This window comes from Diospyros lotus, chromosome 12 (genome assembly GCF_014633365.1).
Source record: "Diospyros lotus cultivar Yz01 chromosome 12, ASM1463336v1, whole genome shotgun sequence".
NCBI lineage: Eukaryota > Viridiplantae > Streptophyta > Magnoliopsida > Ericales > Ebenaceae > Diospyros > Diospyros lotus.
In genome coordinates, this window is record NC_068349.1 from 15,048,414 (window position 1) to 15,069,126 (window position 20,713).

The 20,713-nt window shown below is 33.9% G+C and overlaps 1 long non-coding RNA gene across 4 annotated transcripts in view; it reads right to left on the reverse strand.

The window, feature by feature from the left end:
* Positions 1 to 7,471: 7,471 nt before the first annotated feature.
* Positions 7,472 to 20,713, reverse strand: part of LOC127787233 (uncharacterized) — a 54,033-nt gene continuing 40,791 nt past the window's right edge. For all 4 annotated transcript variants that reach the window (XR_008020125.1, XR_008020126.1, XR_008020128.1 and 1 more), the window contains 2 exons: positions 8,353 to 8,451; positions 7,472 to 8,162 (listed from right to left, as the gene is read on the reverse strand). This is a non-coding gene — a long non-coding RNA (uncharacterized LOC127787233). The remainder of the gene's footprint in view (positions 8,163 to 8,352; positions 8,452 to 20,713) is intronic.

Sequence of the window (20,713 nt, forward strand, 5' to 3'; positions counted from 1 at the left end):
TCTTTGAAGTTCTAAAAGATGAAGAAATTGCAATAACTCCTTCTTACCTTTTCCCTTTGATTTGGGCCTGGGCCTTAGAGGAGCCTTCTAAAAGAGAATCAAGGACATGTCTATCTGCATCATCTTGAATTTTCTCCAAACTTAAAACCAATTTTAAGTTGCGAAACCAATCCTTAAAGTTCGGTCTAGTTAAAACATTTTTTTTTCTAAAATGCGTATGATTGGGTTTGAAGAATTTGTCATTTTGCAAATGCTATAATAAATATATAAACTATTGTTACTTTGATATTATCTTGCATAACCATTTATTTTAAATCTTAAACCAAACGATACCTCCCACTCAATTTTTTGAATCCCACACTTCCTAAGTAGAAAACACGAATCCTTAAAAGGGAGAGTCATGGTGGGTGATTGAGTTCTCTCCTACATGGATACCCCTTAATGCTTTGGTGGTATGTTGGGTGTGTTAGTGTTGTGTGTCCTAATGCTAGATTTTGATGATGTTTAACGGGCTTGTAATTAATAAATTTATTGTATCTTTGTATATATCAATATAAAACAAGTTTATCTTCATTCATAAATTCTTTAGTAAAGATATGAATGAGTCCCAAGATCTTCTGTTTGAGAATCTTTTTCATAAGATGTTGAGACTGTGTGACGAGATTCTCTTGTAACGTAACTTCTTAAACGATTCCTAGTCCTTAGATTCTTCATATGGGAACTTCGATTAGTCAAGAATGGACTAGGATAGGGGTTACTACGTCATTTAGTATAAGGGAGAGTGGTGTGTCACACACCATATGATATTGGGATGTTACTAGTAGACCTGTGGGTGATTGTTGGAGAACAACGCATCGAATGTGACATCGATAATTGACCACATGGCATAGTGGATAATGGTCATGTCATCAAGTCGTGATAATGTAGCTGATCCTTATACTTGAACTAGCATTGTTGCTTTTTGTATTGGTGTGCAGGACTTGCTAATGCGTCGAACCATCCAATTGCGAGGTTGAGAGGTTCATCTATGTGGTTTCGTATTGCTAGTGCATGGAGGTAGGTGTTCAGGGAGAGGATCTAGCACCCTCATCGTTATTAATGGGGTGAACATCCTATGTGATCAATTATCAGTGTGACGAGACAGTCCCTGCACAAGGCAGATTGATTATTAGGAAATGTGTTTCTTGATGTGTCATCTAGTCACATTGATGAAGTTAGATACATAGTTACTAAGTTTGTGAGTTTATCACTCCATAACTCTAGGTTAGTGAGGATGTTAGGTGATGGAAGGATTATAGCACAATAATCGTCAACTATAATAGGTTCACTTGAAGTGAGACTTCACTGCCACCTATATTGTCTTAAATCACTACTAAGCACCATTCAGGAACTCTTAGATCGTCATCAAGTTATGAAAAGATTCTGGTGATGGGTCAAGGTGTTGGCTGGTACCAAAATGGATTTTGGTGTAATCTGATTGCTAGCGGGTAGTGAACCTAGAAAGTCAGACACCATATAGTGTTACATCTGGTATTAAAATCGTGTGCCCAAAGTGTCTTGAGAAACTAGCAGGTTAAATGTTGGCTTGTAGGGCTGGAAAATCGACTTCTCCTTGGGAGAGTTGACTTCTAAAGGCTTAAAGAGTTGACTTCTCCTTGGAAAGTCGACTCCCTAGTGCCATTAAGCCCAAAATTGGGGCACCCACGTGGCATGAAATTGGGAGTTTTGAGGGGTGACCCAGCTTCAATTTGAGGGTTATATAAGAAGAAGAAGTGAAGAGAAATTGACAGAGAGTGAAAAAAATCTATTTGCTACTTTTTGTAATTTTCTATTTTCTTCGTTCTTCTTCTGTTTCAATTAAAATTATAGGTGTGTGATAGTCACATGGGTTTTGAGGCACGAGTGCTGGCGATACAAGATTCCTTTGGTCTAGCATTAGAAAATTAAGGTGACTAAAACGATACCAGACAACAAGCTAGGTGAGGATAACCTAGTACTACCACAACTTGAGGTGCAATTAGTCTCAGTACAGAAATAATTTTTGTACCCCAACTTGACATCAAACTTTAGGTACGCATTTATTTATATTCATGTGATGAATATACGTATTGTTAAAATATTCAAACTGTGTATGGTGTGTATTTATTGTATTCCGCTGTGCATCTCTGATGTGAATTACAATTTTAATTTTTTCTACACTATATGTGTAATCCGTTAGTGGTATCAGAGCCTCATCTTGGTATTTAATATATATATATATATGTGATTGTATGTGTCAAATATAACAAATTGATTAGCGTTTGAAGGCCGTAGAAAATTGGATTTACGATTTTGTTTCCAGAAAAGTCGAATTCCCTATGGGAAATGCGACTTCTCAAGAACACATAGTCGACTTTTGATGCAGGTATGCTGATGTCAACTCCCAGACAGGTAGAAGTTGACTCTTGCACACTATAGGGCCTAGACAACATGTTCTAATGGCCTCGTTCTTGGTGGTTGTTTGGTAATTCACATTAGACATTAACACGAGGTGTTAGATATGTTTGTATAAATGACTGGTTGTAATATTTGACACATTCATGTTATATAAATATTTTCAAAATGTTTTTAAGCTACGAAAGCGGATGTATGTTCAAATTTGAGACGTATTTTATATCTGTGTCAAACATTAGATGAATTGAAAATATTAATTTATAAAAATTAAATTTTTTATTTAAAAATATAGAAATTAAATATATTTATTTAAATTAAAGTCTAAATATATACATAAATATATTTCATGTTCATAAAATATAAAATTAAATATATATATATATAAATGTAAACTAAATATGTAAAAATTTGTAAATTAAAATATATATTAAATGTATGATAATTAACTATTGGTAACATTTATTAAATGTATACAAAATAAAAAAAAAGGAGAGGAGAGAGGGTCATTTTTCTTATTTTTAAAAAAAAATTGAGTATGAATTATATTTTTTTTAATGTGAAAAGTATACTAAAATTGAATTGAATAATATTTAAAGAATATATAAATACTATTCTTATATTGAAGAAATTATATAAATATTCTTATAGTGATAAGAAACAAGAAAAACACATCAAATTTTAAAATCTTGATATATCACACAATCAAATGATCCACTTTTTGGTATTATGCACTGAGTAGGGACATCAAATTTATTTGCTCTAGAAAATTTGGAGGAGTGATGACAGTTGTAAGTGAGAATTTAGCATTTTTATAATAAATTAATTTATCATAATAACTATTAAAATTGTCACAACATACATATTATGACAAAATTGGTTTGTCATCACATTAGTCACATCATACCTGTCTCATTAACTTGTCTCATTAAGTATATTGTGACAAAATATAATTAATTATCAAAAAATGATTCACCTTTTAAAATATTATTATTTATGATATAATTTTAATTTATTGAATAGTAGGATCACGCTTTTCATTTATTTCAAATTAATATTATGTTTTTTTGGGGTTAAACTACTTCCATAAGACATACATACTACATTTGTATATTATAAAACTCTATAAATAAAGTAATTTTAATAATGAATGATTCAAATGTTTGAAAAAACTACATGAATGTTAACACACTTTACATCAATATAACACACTAAAATGATATATTGATGCATTAACTTCACCAAATAGGTTTAAACTAAGGGTGCGTTTGATTGCAAGGGTGAAATTTGGATAGAAAAAAAAATGAATTCTAGGGAATTAAATTACGTAGAATTAAATTCTATGGAAAATATCAATTGACGGCATTTGATTGTCTTAATTTTCTACCTAGAAATTACCTAAAAATAAATCAAATATATTATACAAAATATTCAAAAAACCAAATATAAATACACAAATATTCAAAAAATCAAATATATACACACAAATATACATACACACACCCAACTTTCTGTGTGTGTATATATATACACAAATATACATACATACATAGGAGAAGAACTGAGAAGAGGCGAGGCTGAGAAGATAACCGATAGCAGAGCCAATGACGCCATCTCCCTCCAGCCTCAACCTCAATTTCTCCGCCCACTTTCGCTCTACAAAAATACACTATCTCTTCCTTTCCAATAGCCCTTCGTTCTATATAAAATCTCTTCTGCCCTTTCTCACCCCATGCTCTACAATCACTGTTTCGTTCTGCTCCAATGGCCATCGCTTTCCAAGGAATCGGAGCCGCCGCAACTCTCTCATCTGCCAGTGTTCTAGAGTCGAAGAGGTGGCATTTCCACTTCTCTTCCTGTAGATCGCTCTCAGGGTCAAAATGCTTTCACCGTCCTCGCCCTTTCTCTTTCTCAGTCCGTCGCTGCCATCACTGGTTGCGACTGCCATGCCCAATCGTCGACCTTGCTTCCCCTCCTCTTCGTGACCGCCGTCCACGCTTCCCCCCTCATCGCGATCGCCGGCTACGCTTCCCCTCCTCCTCGCAACTGTTGGCCGCGCTTCCCCATTTCTTTTCTTTCGCGCTTCCGCTCCTCTACTGCTGCTACTGCTTCTTCTTTTTATTCTTCTTCTCCTCCAAATGCCTAGAATTTCTTTTCCAACCTCCCCCCTAAGAATTGGTTTTCCAGCAAAAGTTAGAATTGAGCATCACATGACCAAAAGTGAGAATTTGAATTACCTAGAAAATATGGTCTATCAAACACTACCAAAATAGGAATTTACATGGAAAATGGCTATTTTCCATAGAAAATATAGCCAATCAAACAGGCCCTAAGTGTACAAAGTATCATTTTTGTTAAATATTACTTATATTTTATTTAACATGAGTCCATTGATCATTTGTGTTCACATATTCTAAATCGATCTCTCTCTCTCTTTTACATGTTTTCTAATGAAATGATTATCATATATGATAGGGATATGGTTGAACTTAATATCTTAATCCTCCATTTAATGTTGTATCCAAATAATTTGTGTACAATAACTTCCAACTGCTATATATTTGACTTCAGATGTTGAAAGTGTAATTGATGTTTGCTTTTTACTAAACCAAGAGATAAGTTAGCTTCTCAAGAATTGATAAGTTTTACTTGAACATTTGAGTACGCAATTAATTCAAAAGAAAATCTTTTGGGATACCAAAGCCCTAGATCTTATGTTCTTAACAAATACTTAATTTTTTTTTTACAATTGCTAATTTCATGCAATAATTTACATTATTAATTTGATGCAATAATTTATTATCATAATCTGTTAATTTGATGCAATAATATAAATGATTATAATATCATAAATTATTATTTAAAATATTTAAAATTGTCATAATTTAAAAGTTTTTATCAGTTATCACAATCTTAAATCATTTTATGTTTATCAATCAAATAATTATTAATAATATTTTTATAAATTATTTTATTATTTAGTTAACAGCTAAATGTCTAAAAAATTTTTAAAAAAATGGCCCCAATTGTAAAGATGGGGGATGCCTTGTCTCTTTTTCCCTTGGCCAAATCCCTAAACCCCCAGCAACTTGACTTCATCTCCCTCTCTCAACCTGCTGAAGTCCTCTCTGCTTGTCATCGCCTTCGCTACCTTAACGTCCCTGCCACTGTTGCCTTTATGCAGTCGATGCCTCCAGCTTCTCGTCGTTACTGCTGCCACTACTTTGCCGCCACCTCCAACTTCTCGCTGCCTCAATGCTGTTGTCATTGCCTAACACCCAAATCAAATGGTATAGATTTTTAGTTTCCTTCTTCCATTTATACTATATTTCAGTTTCCATACATCTCTACTAGTCCCTTTACCATTTCTATTATATTTTTATGACATGTGGCATTTAGGCCAAAAAATAAAAACCAAAAGTACAGAAATTTAACCGTTAGATCTAACCCATTTTTAGATATATTAACCCTCTTAGTTTCTTGTTTCAAAAAGTAGGCTTTGATCATGAAAATCACTGGCCAACAGTGGTTGCTGGTGGTAGCCGCCGTCGCCACTTGTGGTGGCGATAATGGCTGGTTTAGGCTATTTGGGGGCTTATGATAAAGTCTGTGGGTGAGGCTGGAGGTGGTTATATGCTTGTGGATACAAATACTTTAAGATGGACGTGCAGTGCAATATGTAAATCATCTCTTGTATTGATTATACTTCTTATTTTACAAGCATGAAAATCTTTTCTTCAACATAGCCATGGTAAATTGCTCTTATGGTTGCAAGAACTTAATATAGTCCATTGTAAGATATAATGTCTCCTTCTGAGTCACTGTACCTCGCAGCCTACCACGATAGGATCACGGTGGGATATACCCACTGAAGCTCCTGGCCCACCGCGACAAACATGTTAATGTCTCTCTTTTAATATTTTTTTTTATTTCTAGTTTTTGTATGGTTGGTATCCCCAACCATTATATTTAAATTTGTGTATTAAATAGATTTATTATTAGAAACATATTCACTCATAAAGTACACAAATGGAGATTTTAAGCAACAGGTAGAGTAATTGTGATCTCTTATTTTTGGGTTTTACTTAAAGTATGTATGTGGTTCACTTAATTACCTATCAAGTTAATTATATATAGTTTCAAAGTCATTTTACGTTTGACAATAGATGTACTTGTTCATATTTGTTAAACTATTATAGAGAAAATGAAGCAAGTGTTAGTACAATTAATATCTCAAGTTAATTAATCTCTCTTTGTCTTCATGTATACAAAAGATAGTTTTGAAAATACCTTATGCAATTTCTCCATCTTCCACATAAATGATTACTTTTCTTTTAAATTGCCAATTACATCTTAACAAATGATAAATTGTTCATTAACTGTATCTGATTTGAAAATACCTCATGTTGATAGATTTGAAAATACCTTAACACCAATGTTGTGTTTCAAAAGCATGAAAAAATTACAATTCTAACTATGTGGGCTAAAAATAGATGTGTATCCGTCGTAAATCATGGACAGATTAGCACCTCATCATTGTCGTCCTTATCGTTTCTACCAGATACTGTCACCATCGCCACCGTTGTTGTCGTCCTCATTCTTGGACCTCCTCGAGTTAATGAATTCCTATCTGAGGTTAAGAGTTTCATAGATTATATATATGCTCGGCCAAAGTTTGCGCATGACATACATAATATATATAATAAATGAATTCCTATATGGGGTTGAGATCTTCTTGCGACCACCTTGGCTAGGCCGCTAGCTCTTGTGTCCTTTTTAATTTGCCTTTTTTTGTTTTTTTTTTCTGGTTTTGTTTTGAAGGGTTGGTATCATACGTACAACAATATCCAAGTATGACATTATTGTAATTTAAAAGAATGCAATGCATTGTCACTTGCTCAGAACTTTAGATTGTAACCACTTGAGACTAAAACCTAATATGTGCGCTGCCATGATAATATGGGTTGACTCAGCTTTTACATTCACTCTAAACTGTGTTAAAATTTAAGGAAGAAAGCAAAATTAACACTCAAAGAAAAGATTTTATATAAAGAAAGCAAAGAATAAAGGATATATTTTATTCAAATATCTAAATGATTAGAAATGAAGAATTTAACTCTGTAAAGAGCTCAATACACTAATTCAACTACTCACCAGCCTCTTTAATTCATCTACAAACAAATATCTTCCCAAGTACCACATTTGGTCTCCATCCTCCGAGAACAACTAGAAAGCAACAACGCTGGTTCATGGCATGCCAAAATAAGCTGGGTTAGAGAGTACAACCGAGAATGTCGAGGTTGCTTTTGAGGATGCAATATTCCATTGTTCAAGAGAAAGGAAAGCATGAAAAGAAAAAAAACAAAACAACAAGAACACACTCTAGAGGGGAGAACCTAGGGCCAAAAAAACACCCCGTGCGATCTCCCCTCAAACACGAAAAAGTATACTTTTATTAAGAGATGACCTGCCATGCAAGCGCACCCGTCATGGCAAAGGCCTAATTACAAACATATGTGCCTCCCTAAAACTATGCCTTCACTTGTCTAGACTCTAAATTACTGCAACATCTTTCACAATAACCAACTCCATATTACAAACGTCAATTTTGCTTTCCTATGTCCATAACCAAACTGACACCATGAAAATGCTCTAAGCTGGCCTCTGATTCACGCGTCATAGTTCTTTGGAGGTCATCTTGTTAAGTGAAAAATAGCTTCTAATAACCGTTTCTGCAACATTAGAAACCCAAAGATATACACATCATACGAAAGATAATAACAGATAATGTGTTCGATCAACTACATTGGCCGGACAAACATGCCAAGATCTGAACAACTGAGACTCTTGAGCATCCATAAAAAAGGTATGAAGAGGGAATCAAAAGGCCATAAATTAAAGCAAATAAGTGCAAGAATTTACCTCGCCCTTCAATCTGATGTGTAATTTGTATCTACATCATCCGAGAACAACTAGGAAGCAACGCTGGTTCATGGCATGCCAAAATCAAGAATGTCGAGGCTGCTTTCGAGGATGCAATATTTATAACATATATTTGTATTTCTAATTTTAAAATTATGTTTACTAATATAACTAATTCGACAACAATATTTATAACATTATATTTATACTTCTTATTCTAAAATACAAATGATAACTAATTAAAATACAAATATTAAGCTTTTTATTTAAAATTATTATAATATATTTAATAAATAACTACTTAAATTTTTTTCCAAATAAATTGTACATTTATTTTATTTTTTATGTATAATTAATATTTTATTGAAAAACATTGACATAATAATTTTTTATTTCTAATTTTTTTTCTTTTTAAATCATCAGTAATATATACATAATACATAATAATATATACATAATATGCAACTATATAAATGTAAAATAAATATGAATAAAATGGATATTTTTCATCTTAAAAACATTAAAAGATGCATTTAAAAGTTAAAATAACAAAATACTAAACATATAATGCACAAAGAAAAAAAGAAAAGAAAATAGCTTATAAATTTTGGTGATGCTCATATGTTCTGAATGAAGACTCTATAACAAAAAAAAAAAAAAAAAACTTTAAAAGTGAGGTGGGAGTATAGAGGGGGCGAGGAGAGAGGGAGACAGAGAGTGTAGAGGGGGGGGAGGGGAAGGGATTTATATAGGGGGAAATTCAAGGGGGGCGACTGAGAAAATGGGGCACGTGTAGTAGGGAGAGGGGGGGTTTAGCAACGGGCATCTTTTCGTTGCTGTTTAGCGATAGATAAATACTCGTCACTCAATGGAAAAGAGGGGGAAAAGGGCACGCAGGGGGAGAGTTTAGCAATAGGCATATGCCTGTCACTAAACGAGAAAGGGGGGCGGGGGCGTGTGAGAAGGGTTTAATGACGGGAAGATGCTCGTGGCTGTTTAGCGAAGAACATTTACTTGTCGCTATTTTTTAAAAAAAAAATCAAAAATTTAAAAAAAAAATTCAAATATTTTTAAAAAACATCATAAAATATAAGTAATATATATAGAAAAAAATATATTTTATACTCAATAATAAATATAAAATAATATATATAAATAATAAACAAAATCCCAAATTTGGAGTATCCTACTTTCACGCAATTTACAGGGTTCAACAAGCAATGGATATTTCACGATCAATGATACATTGGAAAGACTCTTTTAGGTCTTCCAATATCAATAGATTGATTGTTTTGCTTCTGTATATTTCGAAAAGAAAAAAAGATCTCAGAGAGTTATTTCTTAAATCCGAAATGGAGTATTTGGATTCTAAATAGGGTTTGCGATGGTGGAAGAACTGGATTGAAAAAAGAGAGATTCTAGTTGTAAGATATCTAATAAAATTGTCGTTGGAATCGAGATCTTATTCAAATAAAAGAATTAATTCTATAACGGCCAGCCACCCGGAGCCTCGGGCAGCATAGATAATCTGTGAGAAGGTCATCAATAAAATGATACAAAAACAACTCAAATAAGAACATTCAACCCAACCACCACAAAGAGAGACATAATATCAAAACATCCATAAACGCTCCCTAAATTACCACATATGTACATCCATCATGACATAAGTACACAAGTTCTAAGCTTTTATTAGCTACAAAACCCCAAGCCATGATCACAACAACACATACATAGGCTTTCAAAATATAAGAGATTGAAAAGTTCTTAGTAATACAACAAAAGACTGCTAATGACCTTGTATTTAAGTAATCTTTGTACATAACTAAGTCCCCGGAGATCCATCTTTGCTAGATTTGCCTTCAATCTTACATTTACCTTTTCTTGGAATGATGTAAGAAGCAAGAGAATGAGTCACAAAGCCCAGCAAGCATAACAACAAATGATAATGGAAATCATCTTACAACATGAGTAATTCGCCTTAGGGAAAAGGAATAAAGCCCAGTAAATCACCCACAACGGCCCCACGAACGAAAGAAAATATATGCACACATATAAATGCCATTAACTCGTACAATTAGCAATGGATGTTTGGGGACAGACAACTCCACTCCCAAGGTTGTGCTCGTGAGCACATATAACCCTCGATAATAGTCAGCTCCCACCCAAGGTCACAACAAATTCAAATGCCAGGAGGTTATTGAGTCCGAATAGCTCCACTCCAAGGGCAGTGCTCGCCACCACACGCGACCCTTAAGGCCAATCAGCTCCACCCAATACCTGGGCTAACACACACACACATATATATACCATAACATGATAATGCATGAAATACACCCCAAATATGAGTCTCAAACATCTCTCATAATAGTTATTCACGAGACCCCAAAACTCGAACCAAATAATGCCACGAAACGTGGATTGACTCTTGATCTGGATAGATATGACTTTAAACCCCATGGATACCCTTCACATCAACTTCAGATAATACCCATAATATGTCAAATCGAATCCTATCGAGTCTAATTTACAACACTTCAAACGGTTCGTTAATCGGATATCTATACAAAAAGTTATAACCGAAATATTAGATGGTGCGTAGTGTAGAGTCAACTTATGAATAGTCGACTAATGAGAGCATTAGTCGTCTATTGAAAGGATTAGTTGACTGGACCGAGACATGATCTTTTAGAGGTCAGCTAATCCACTAAATAGTCAACTAATGAACCCAGAAACACACATAAATGATAAAAAACACCTCAAAATCAACAAAAACTCCCAACCTTCAATCCCAATCACAAAAATACATCATTCCCAACTAAATATAGGGTGGAAAGACCCTATGTAAATGTCCAATTGAAATCAACAAGAATAAAGGAAGATGAGGGAGGGTTTACATACTTAACCAACAACATAAATCTTTCTCCAAAAATCATAGAAGTTTCAAGCTCTATCATCAATCCAACAAGAACTAAAGGTATAGAAGAGAAGAACTAGAACTTTTCTTAATCACCTCTTTTAGGGACACCACTTGGAGAAATTCCACCAAAGCCACCACGCTCCTCCTCAACTCAAATTGGGGGAAAACAAGCAAGAGAAGATGGAGATGATGAGAATCCAACACCCAACCAAACCGAAACTCTCTTGGAGCTTGATTATCAAGGGGAAGAAGAAGAAAAATTGAAACCCTAGTTGCTCTCCCTTCTTCCTCTCACGAACGCCCTCCCCTCTTCTCTCATTTCCTTTCATTTTCTTCTTTTCTCATCTTTTCCTACCTATATACACACACATATATATATATATATACTATTATTAACCTTTCATTATTCAAGAAAAACCAATTTCATTTATACAATATTCCATAATCCATATTACAATATTTCTAATACCTCAAATTCCATAAAATGCTTATTTACATACCTTGCAAATTCGTGGGTCAACATTTGAATTTTTCTCACATTCTCTCTACTTTGATCACATTATCTAAAAATAACACACACAATGTCCCAAAGTCATTACTCAATTAATTAAATATTCCTTCCCCAAATTAATATAATCCGACTGAATAACGAGTCGTTACAAATTCATATATAAATAATATACTAAACAAAAAAATAAAAAATAAAAAATACTATATAAATTATATATTTATACTAAATAAACAATATATATATAAATAATATTTTTAAACTCCAATTTAATGTTAAACTAGCGAAAAAAAATGATTTACGATTTATATGTTAGAGAAATAATTTTGTAAGTATATAATTCTAAATATTTGATAGAAAATATCTTCAAAATCTAACAAATTTTGTAACTAACTCTAAGTTTATTTGTACTAAACTTACATCCTTACAAAATTTACATCCTTCTGTCTAACAGTTCCTGTTGCCAGTGGATGCAACATTTACATCCTTCTGTCTAACACTTTTGTGTAATTCCAATATGTAAAGACCATTCACCATAATACTCATGCCAACTACCTCATTATCATTGATAATGAATTTGACATGATTTAGAAGTAAAAGATAGTTCATAACCATCCCTTACAAGTCTAGGGACATTACATTTCAAAAAGCATTAGATCAATATAAAGAGTCTTTTAAAGTTAATACATACCCAGTTTAAAGAGTTACAAAAGTTGTTCCTGATATAATTGTATAGCAATGGCACCACAATCCAAAAGGGGGGTGAATTGGGTTATTTTAAAACTTGATTGAACTTGAACTCTTTTTTGTTGAACAATGAGATTTTAATGCAATTTAGGATGATTTTGAAGAATGCTTGGAATAATGAAATAAAAAATAAAAGTAATAGAGATACACAAACAATTTATAGTGGTTCGATTTAAACCAAGTCTAATCTACTTCCTTAACTCATCACTAAGGATTTTGAAGTAATGCATTAAACCTCCTACTTGAACTCAAGTAGGCCCTCTAGTACCAAACTAGGAAATTAGAAACCTCCTACTCAAGCAAGTAGGCCCTCTAGCAATGCAATGTAGGAAAACTAATAATGATACAACAAGAGAGGATCAAAGAGTATATACTCTTAGCTACAATATCTCTCAAGATATACACAAGGCTTAAGCAAAATGATACAAATGATAATCAAAGCCTTTTTGAGAGAAAAATGATCAAAACAATTGAGTACAAAAATATGAGGCACTTATAAGCTTGTAATAGAATCACTTGGATGTATTTATAGTGCTTGGTGAGGGATTTCAAAAATATTGCCATTGGTGGTAGATAGCCACAATTGAAGACTTGACTAAACTAGAGGTTGAAAGTCTCTATAATAGAAATGATCAACAAATTCAAGGAACTGGTCAACAGGTTCGCTTAAATTTGAAAATCAGTCGAAAATATATGAAGAACTGTTGACACCTTCTCATGTAAGCATCTTGTCGATTGATAGATTATAACATAACCGTTGATAGATGCAAGGAAAACTCCAATCCATAAGAACAAGCATTTTGCTAATCGACAGCCATAAGCATATCAACTAAAATGATCGACAATTTAGAAGATATCTATTGACAGTTTGGTCTAAAATGATAAAATGGTCGACAAGTTCCTAGAACCGGTCGACAGATGGTCTTTTTCATTTGAAAAAGTTTGCTCCATTTTGAAAGTTGTTGTTCTATTTTGACTAATGATTCAAAATTAATTTTTGAAAATGATTTAGGATATTCTTTTAAATCATAGCGCATGTTTTTGCGAATCTCCATTTCATATATATAGATAGAAAATCATACTTCATTTGATTTGATTGTATTTGAAATTGATTTGAGTTAAAAAATGTAAACCTAACTTGGGGTATAAAATAATTTATTTTTTATCATCAAAACCAACACAAGAGTAAAATATCATTCTCCCCATTTTTGGTGATGACAAAACTTATTTTCATTTGAAAATCAATTTCAAGTTGTATCTCCCCCTTTTTTGTCATAAGAACAAGCATTGTGCTAATCTACAGCCCTAAGGCGAATGGTCGATAGCTAGAAGCATATCAACCAAATTGGTTGACAATTTATAAGATATCTGTTGATAGTCTGGTCTAAAATGCCAAAATGTCAATAGGTTCCTAGAACCGTTCAACATATGGTCTTTTGTTTTTAAAAAAAATTGCTTCATTTTGAACTTTGTTGTTCTATTTTAACCAACGGTTTAAAACTAATTTTTTAAAATCATTTAGGAGATTCTTTTAAATCATAGTGTATGTTTTTTCTAATCTCCATTTAATATATATAGATAGAAAATCATACTTCATTTGATTTGATTGTATTTGAAATTGATTTGAGTTGAAAAATGTAAACCTGATTTGGGGTATAAAATCATTTGTTTTTCATTATCAAAACCAACATAAGAGTAAAATATTAGTCCCTATAGCTAATGGCTCTAGGAGAACACCATTTCCCACTTGGAGGATAACTTCCCACTTCCCAAGCGACCTATTCTCCTCTAGATCCTACATGTAAACACATATATGAGAAGTTGCACATGAATCAAGTATCCATGAGATGAGAGAATGACCAATAGCATTGATTATCTTAATAATATAGAAGAAAGATATACTTGAATCCTGGTTCTCTAAGCACTTGACTTTCAAGCTGGTGAGATACAAGGGGTAGTTCATCTTCCATTGCCCATTTTCTTAGCAATGGAAACACTTTCCCTTTGATCCCTTCTATTTTTGCTTTTGCTAGGAAATATCCCTCTTTGACTCTATAAAGACCCGTTGGTGGGTCTGGGTAATATATATTGGAATGGGATAGTTGATAGGTTTGAAATCCTATGGCACACACCCAAGAGGGGGGTGAATTGGGTAAATTAAAAATTTAATACAAATTGAGGTTTTAGTGATTTAAAACATAAAACATATATAATGACAAATGTAAATCAACAAAGATAAATATGTCAATCAAGTGAGGAATAAATGAATGCTTGGAAAGATAAAGATTAAAGAACACAAGCACAAGAGAACATAAACATTTATAGTGGTTCGACTTAACCCAAGCCTAATCTACTATCTTACCTCATCACTAAGGATTTTGCAAACAATCCACTAAAATCTCTTACTTAACCAAGTAGGCCCTCTAGTCCAAGACTAGGAAATTGCAAACCTCTTGCTTATACAAGTAAACCCTCTAGTAACTAGCTAGGTATTTCAACCCCTTGCTTCAAAGAGCAAGTCTTATAGCACAACAAGGTAGGAAAATAAGAATGATACAAATGAAAAGGAGAAGCTAAGAGTTAACACTCTTAGTTACAAGTTCTCTCACAATGAAAACAAGGCTCAATAATAAATTTATAATGATAGAACGAAGCCTTGGAAAGAAAAATACAACAATGAAAGCACAGACTCTTGTAAAGCTCAAATAAAATGATTTGTAATCTTTAGATAAACTCGTTTCCATCCATTAGCCTCTTCTTGATCTCATGGATTTGTATTTATAGGCTTCCCAAAAGCTTTGTCCGAAACTAGTCATTTTTGAGCCGTTGGAGAATGAGAAACTAACCGTTGAAAACTGTCAGAGACACAAATTATCGACAGACTAAAGAGGTTAGTCGATTAATTATATGAACAAAAATTAGACATAGTTGATAGAACTAAACCCATAATCGAAGATAAAAAAATATGAAGAAAATTGCTTCTAAAATACACACTGATAGTCGACAGATTAAATTAAGTTATCGACAGAACCATCAAGATAGTTGACAGAACAAAACATAGTCGAGGGATGCTAGGCACATAGTCGACAGATAAAGCACTTAGTCAACAGATGAAAAGGAATTTCAATCCAATACATTACAACATATTTACATTTCTTCAGTTTAAGTAAATGTTCTTATTTTCTTTAATTTATATTTTACCTTCCATTTACTTTAATACATAAATGTAAATAAGGAAGTACACCCCATTTGGATTCAATAAAAATATCTAAAAAAATCAAAATCCATAATCATAAGAAAATAGAATTTTGGTTTTAGAATAAACTCGAGATTTAGCAAGTTTACCACTCTCAAAATACATACCTTCTATTTATTGAAAAATTTATTAAAAATCGTTTCAATAACAATGAATACTATTTATCAAAATACTGGGAGATAGCTTTTCAAAATGAAAATATTTCCTTATATGTTCCCTTATAATGTGCTAATTTTCTAGAATTAGAGAAATAACATTTCGTAGTTCATTTTGGTACACAAAATACAATAATACTTAAAATATGTTTTTCACTAATATAGAAAATCATAGATCATTTTGACTTTCATATGCTTGACAAATCATAATCTCCAACAAATCATATACTTGACAAATGACTTAGGGAAATAAATTGATTTTATTTTTCATCATCAAAACCAAATACTAGAGTAAAATATCAATAGTTACGTTATTAGAATAATAATTTGGTGAATTATGTGTGATATTTCTAGGTGATGTGCAATGGAAGTGGAAAAAGTCAAAGATTTGGCTTAAGTGGTAGCGGGACTGGACATAAACCAAGGTATGTGTTCCAAAATATTATTTAGTAGAGTGTAATTAATGCCTAACATATTTTGTAAACATAAATGATTTATTTGAACAGAGGGGGAATTTCATTCAAGTGTCAAGGGAATTTAAGTAAACAGGAAGGCATGTGTGTGTGTATATATATATGTTAGCTTACCTTGCATAAGAAGAAGCAAGTGGAAGGCTAAAGAGAGAAGAGACCATCGGGAGAGAGGAAGCAAGAGGTAGGGTCTCCTTCTTCTCACTAACATTTACTTCTCTATGATTTAAAAAGGTCGTGGAGTTCAAGTATCTTTATCTTCTTCTTTTTCCTTTCTTGCTAGTTTTCTTGTTCGAATGGTGAAGTAAAGGGATCTTGGAAGTTTGTTGGCTCAAGAAGGACCATCAACAAGGGCTCTTTAAGGCAAGTTCTACTCCCTTTTATCTCTCTCTTAAGCTTCTAGCTATGGTGTTTGGGAATTTAAGCATGAAACTCCTATGTTTTCTCCAAAGAAGCTTGTGTTGAAGGTTATGTAGAAACCTTTGCAACTCTCATTTGTTGTTGGGTTTTTCTTATTAGTCTTCTTTGAGTTTTGAAATAGGGTTCGTATCACCCTATAAACCTTTGGAAATGATGTGTTCCTTGCTAGGATGTAGTTGGTAAAAGTGTGTGTGCTTAACTTGCATGTTTTGAGGAAGTTTAGGGGGGTTCTCGGCTTCGACTGATCGACCGCTTTTGGGAAACGATTGACCATTTTTGCCCTGTAGCAACCTGTGCATGTTCCACTATTTTGAGTATAACTTTTAGTAAAAAATTTTGATTCGAGAACCATTTGTTGCGTTGTAAACTAGAGTTGATAGGTTTCAATTTGGAATGAGTTCAAGTTATTTGGATTATTTTTGAGTATTTTCTTCTTGGTCCCAAAACAGGTCTAGATGTTCTTAAGGGGTGGTTATGCATTCATTGGCATGGAATTAAACCCATTTGTGAGCATGTCTTATTTATACATATATGGTCTTGTGTATGTTGTGCTTGTGGACCTAGTCATTGGGTGGGAACGGATTGTCCTTAAGGGTGTATGTACTCATGGGCATCACCCTAAGAGTGAGCTTTCTGGCCCTAATGACCTTGTGGCTTGTGTTGTGATTGTTATCTTGGGTGGGAGCTGAATGTCCTCAAGGGTTGTGTGGCGAGATGGCCCAGCTCTAAGAGTGAGATTTCTATCCCCAAGTGTCAATGGTGGTTGTGGGTGTTGGACATGATGTCACGGTACTGTTTATGTTATTATGTACTCATGGGTTGTTTGGTATACATGGCATTGGCATGATTCCTTAGCTTATATTCTTGTTTGATTGGGTTGCCAGTGATGGGTTGTTGATACTTCTTTGTTCTTGGATCATTCATTCTTTATTTGTTGTTATACTTGCTGAGCTTTGTGGCTTATTCTCTTCCTTTGCATTATTCCTGGTAAAGCCAAGGACCAGGCTAGGGGCAAGTCTAGCAGGGGCTGACTTTATGTCCATAGATGTGTATAGAGCTCACATGGAGAAAGGTCTTAGGGTGTTTTTTGATGTACTGCTAGCGTTAGCTAGACTCTTGAGCCCAAGGGTGTATATATGCTTTTTTGGTTATGACTTGATATATTGTATTTATAGGGTGTGTCCTTTTGTTTCGGTTGTATGTGTATGTTAACAGTTTCGTTATGATGTTTCATATGATGGTTATGTGGCATGTGAAGGTGGTGTGGTTTAAGTTGCTTTTATATCATCCTACTAATGACCCTCTCATGGATCCTCTATGCTAGCGGGACCTCTAGGAGGTAGGTCGTTATAGGCTTGAACTTCTTCTTCTTGTTAGAAAAACTCTTTTTCCTCTTTGAAGTTCTAAAAGATGAAGAAATTGCAATAACTCATTCTTACCTTTTCCCTTTGATTTGGGCCTGGGCCTTAGAGGAGGCTTCTAAAAGAGAATCAAGGACATGTCTATCTGCATCATCTTGATTTTCTCCAAACTTAAAACCAATTTTAAGTTGGGAAACCAATCCTTAAAGTTCGGTCTAGTTAAAACATTTTTTTTTTCTAAAATGCGCGAGATTGGGTTTGAAGAATTTGTCATTTTGCAAATGCTACAATAAATATATAAACTATTGTTACTTTGATATTATCTTGCATAACCATTTAGTTTAAATCTTAAACCAAACGATACCTCCCACTCAATTTTTTGAATCCCACACTTCCTAAGTGGAAAACACGAATCCTTAAAAGGGAGAGTCATGGTGGGTGATTGAGTTCTCTCCTACATGAATACCTCTCAACGCTTTGGTGGTATGTTGGGTGTGTTAGTGTTGTGTGTCCTAATGCTAGATTTGGATGATGTCTAACGGGTTTGTAATTAATAAATTTATTGTATCTTTGTATATATTAATATAAAACAAGTTTATCTTCATTCATAAACTCTTTAGTAAAGATATGAATGAGTCTCAAGATCCTCTGTTTGATAATCTTTTTTATAAGATGATGAGATTGTGTGACGGGATTCTCTTGTAACATAACTTCTTAAACGATTCCTAGTCTTTAGATTCTTCGGATTGGAACTTTGAATAGTCAAGAATGGACTAGGATAGGGGTTACTACGTCATTTAGTATGAGGGAGAGTAGTGTGTCACACACCATATGATATTGGAATGTTGCTAGTAGACCTATGGGTGGTTGTTGGAGAATAACGCATCGAATGTGACATTGATAATTGACCACATGTCATAGTGGATAATGGTCATGTCATCAAGTTGTGATAATGTAGCTGATCCTTAGACTTGAACTGGCATGGTTGCTTTTTGTATTGGTGTGCGGGACTTGCTAATGCGTCGAACCATCCAATTACGAGATTGAGAGGTTCATCTATGTGGTTTCGTATTGCTAGTGCATGGATGTAGGTGTTCAGGGAAAGGATCCATCACCCTCATCGTTATTGATGGGGTGAGCATCCTATGTGATCAACTGTTAGTGTGACGAGACAGTCCCTGCACAAGACAGATTGATTATTAGGAAAGGTGTTTCTTGAGGTGTCATCTAGTCACATTGATGAAGTTAGATACATAGTTACTAAGTTTGTGAGTTTATCACTCCATGACTCTAGGTTAGAGGGGATGTTAGGTGATGGAAGGATTATAGCACAATAATCGTCAACTATAATAGGTTCACTTGAAGTGAGACTTCGCTGCCACCTCTATTGTCTTAAATCACTACTAAGCACTATTCAGGAACTCTTAGATCATCATCAGGTTATGGAGAGATTCTGGTGATGGGTCAAGGTGTTGGCTGGTACCAAAATGGATTTTGGTATTATCTGATTGCTAGTGGGTAGTGAACCTAAAAAGTCAGACACCATATATTGTTGCATCTGGTATTAAAATTGTGTGCCCAAAGTGTCTTGAGAAACTAGCAGGTCAAATGTTGGCTTGTAGAGCTGGAAAGTCGACTTTTCCTTGGGAGAGTTGACTTCTAGAGGCTTAGGAGTTGACTTCTCCTTGGAAAGTCGACTTCTAGTGGCCCTATAAGTCGACTTCTAGCTACTGGAAAGTCGACTTCTAGTTCCACTAAGCCCAAAATTGGGGCACCCATGTGGCATGAAATTGGGAGTTTTGAGAGGTGACTCAGCTTTAATTTGAGGGTTATATAAGAAGAAGAAGTGAAGAGAAATTGATAGAGAATGAAAAAAATTTATTTGCTGCTTTTTGTAATTTTCTATTTCCTTCGTTTTTCTTCTGTTTCAATTAAAATTATGGGTGAGTGATAGTCTAATGGGTTTTGAGGCACGAGTGCTGGCGATACAAGATTCCTTTGGTCTAGCATGAGAAAATTAAGGTGACTGAAACGGTACCAGACAACAAGCTAGGTGTGGATAACCTAGGACCACCACAACTTGAGGTGCAATTAGTCTCAGTACAGAAATAGTTTTTGTACCCCAACTTGACATCGAACTTTAGGTACGCATTTATTTATATTCATGTGATGAATATACGTATTGTTTAAATATTCAAACTGTGTATGGTGTGTATTTATTGTATTCCGCTGTGCATCTCTGATGTGAATTAAAATTTTAATTTTTTCTACATTATATGTGTAATCCGTTAGTGGTATCAGAGCCTCAGGTTGGTATTTAATGTATATACGTGATTGTATATGTCAAATATAACAAATTGATTGGCGTTTGAAGGCTGTAGAAAATTGGATTTAGGATTCTGTTTCCAGAAAAGTCGACTTCCCTATGGGAAACGCGACTTCTCAAGAACACATAATCGACTTTTGATGCAGGTATGCTAATGTCAACTCTCAGACAGGTAGAAGTTGATTCTTGCACACTATA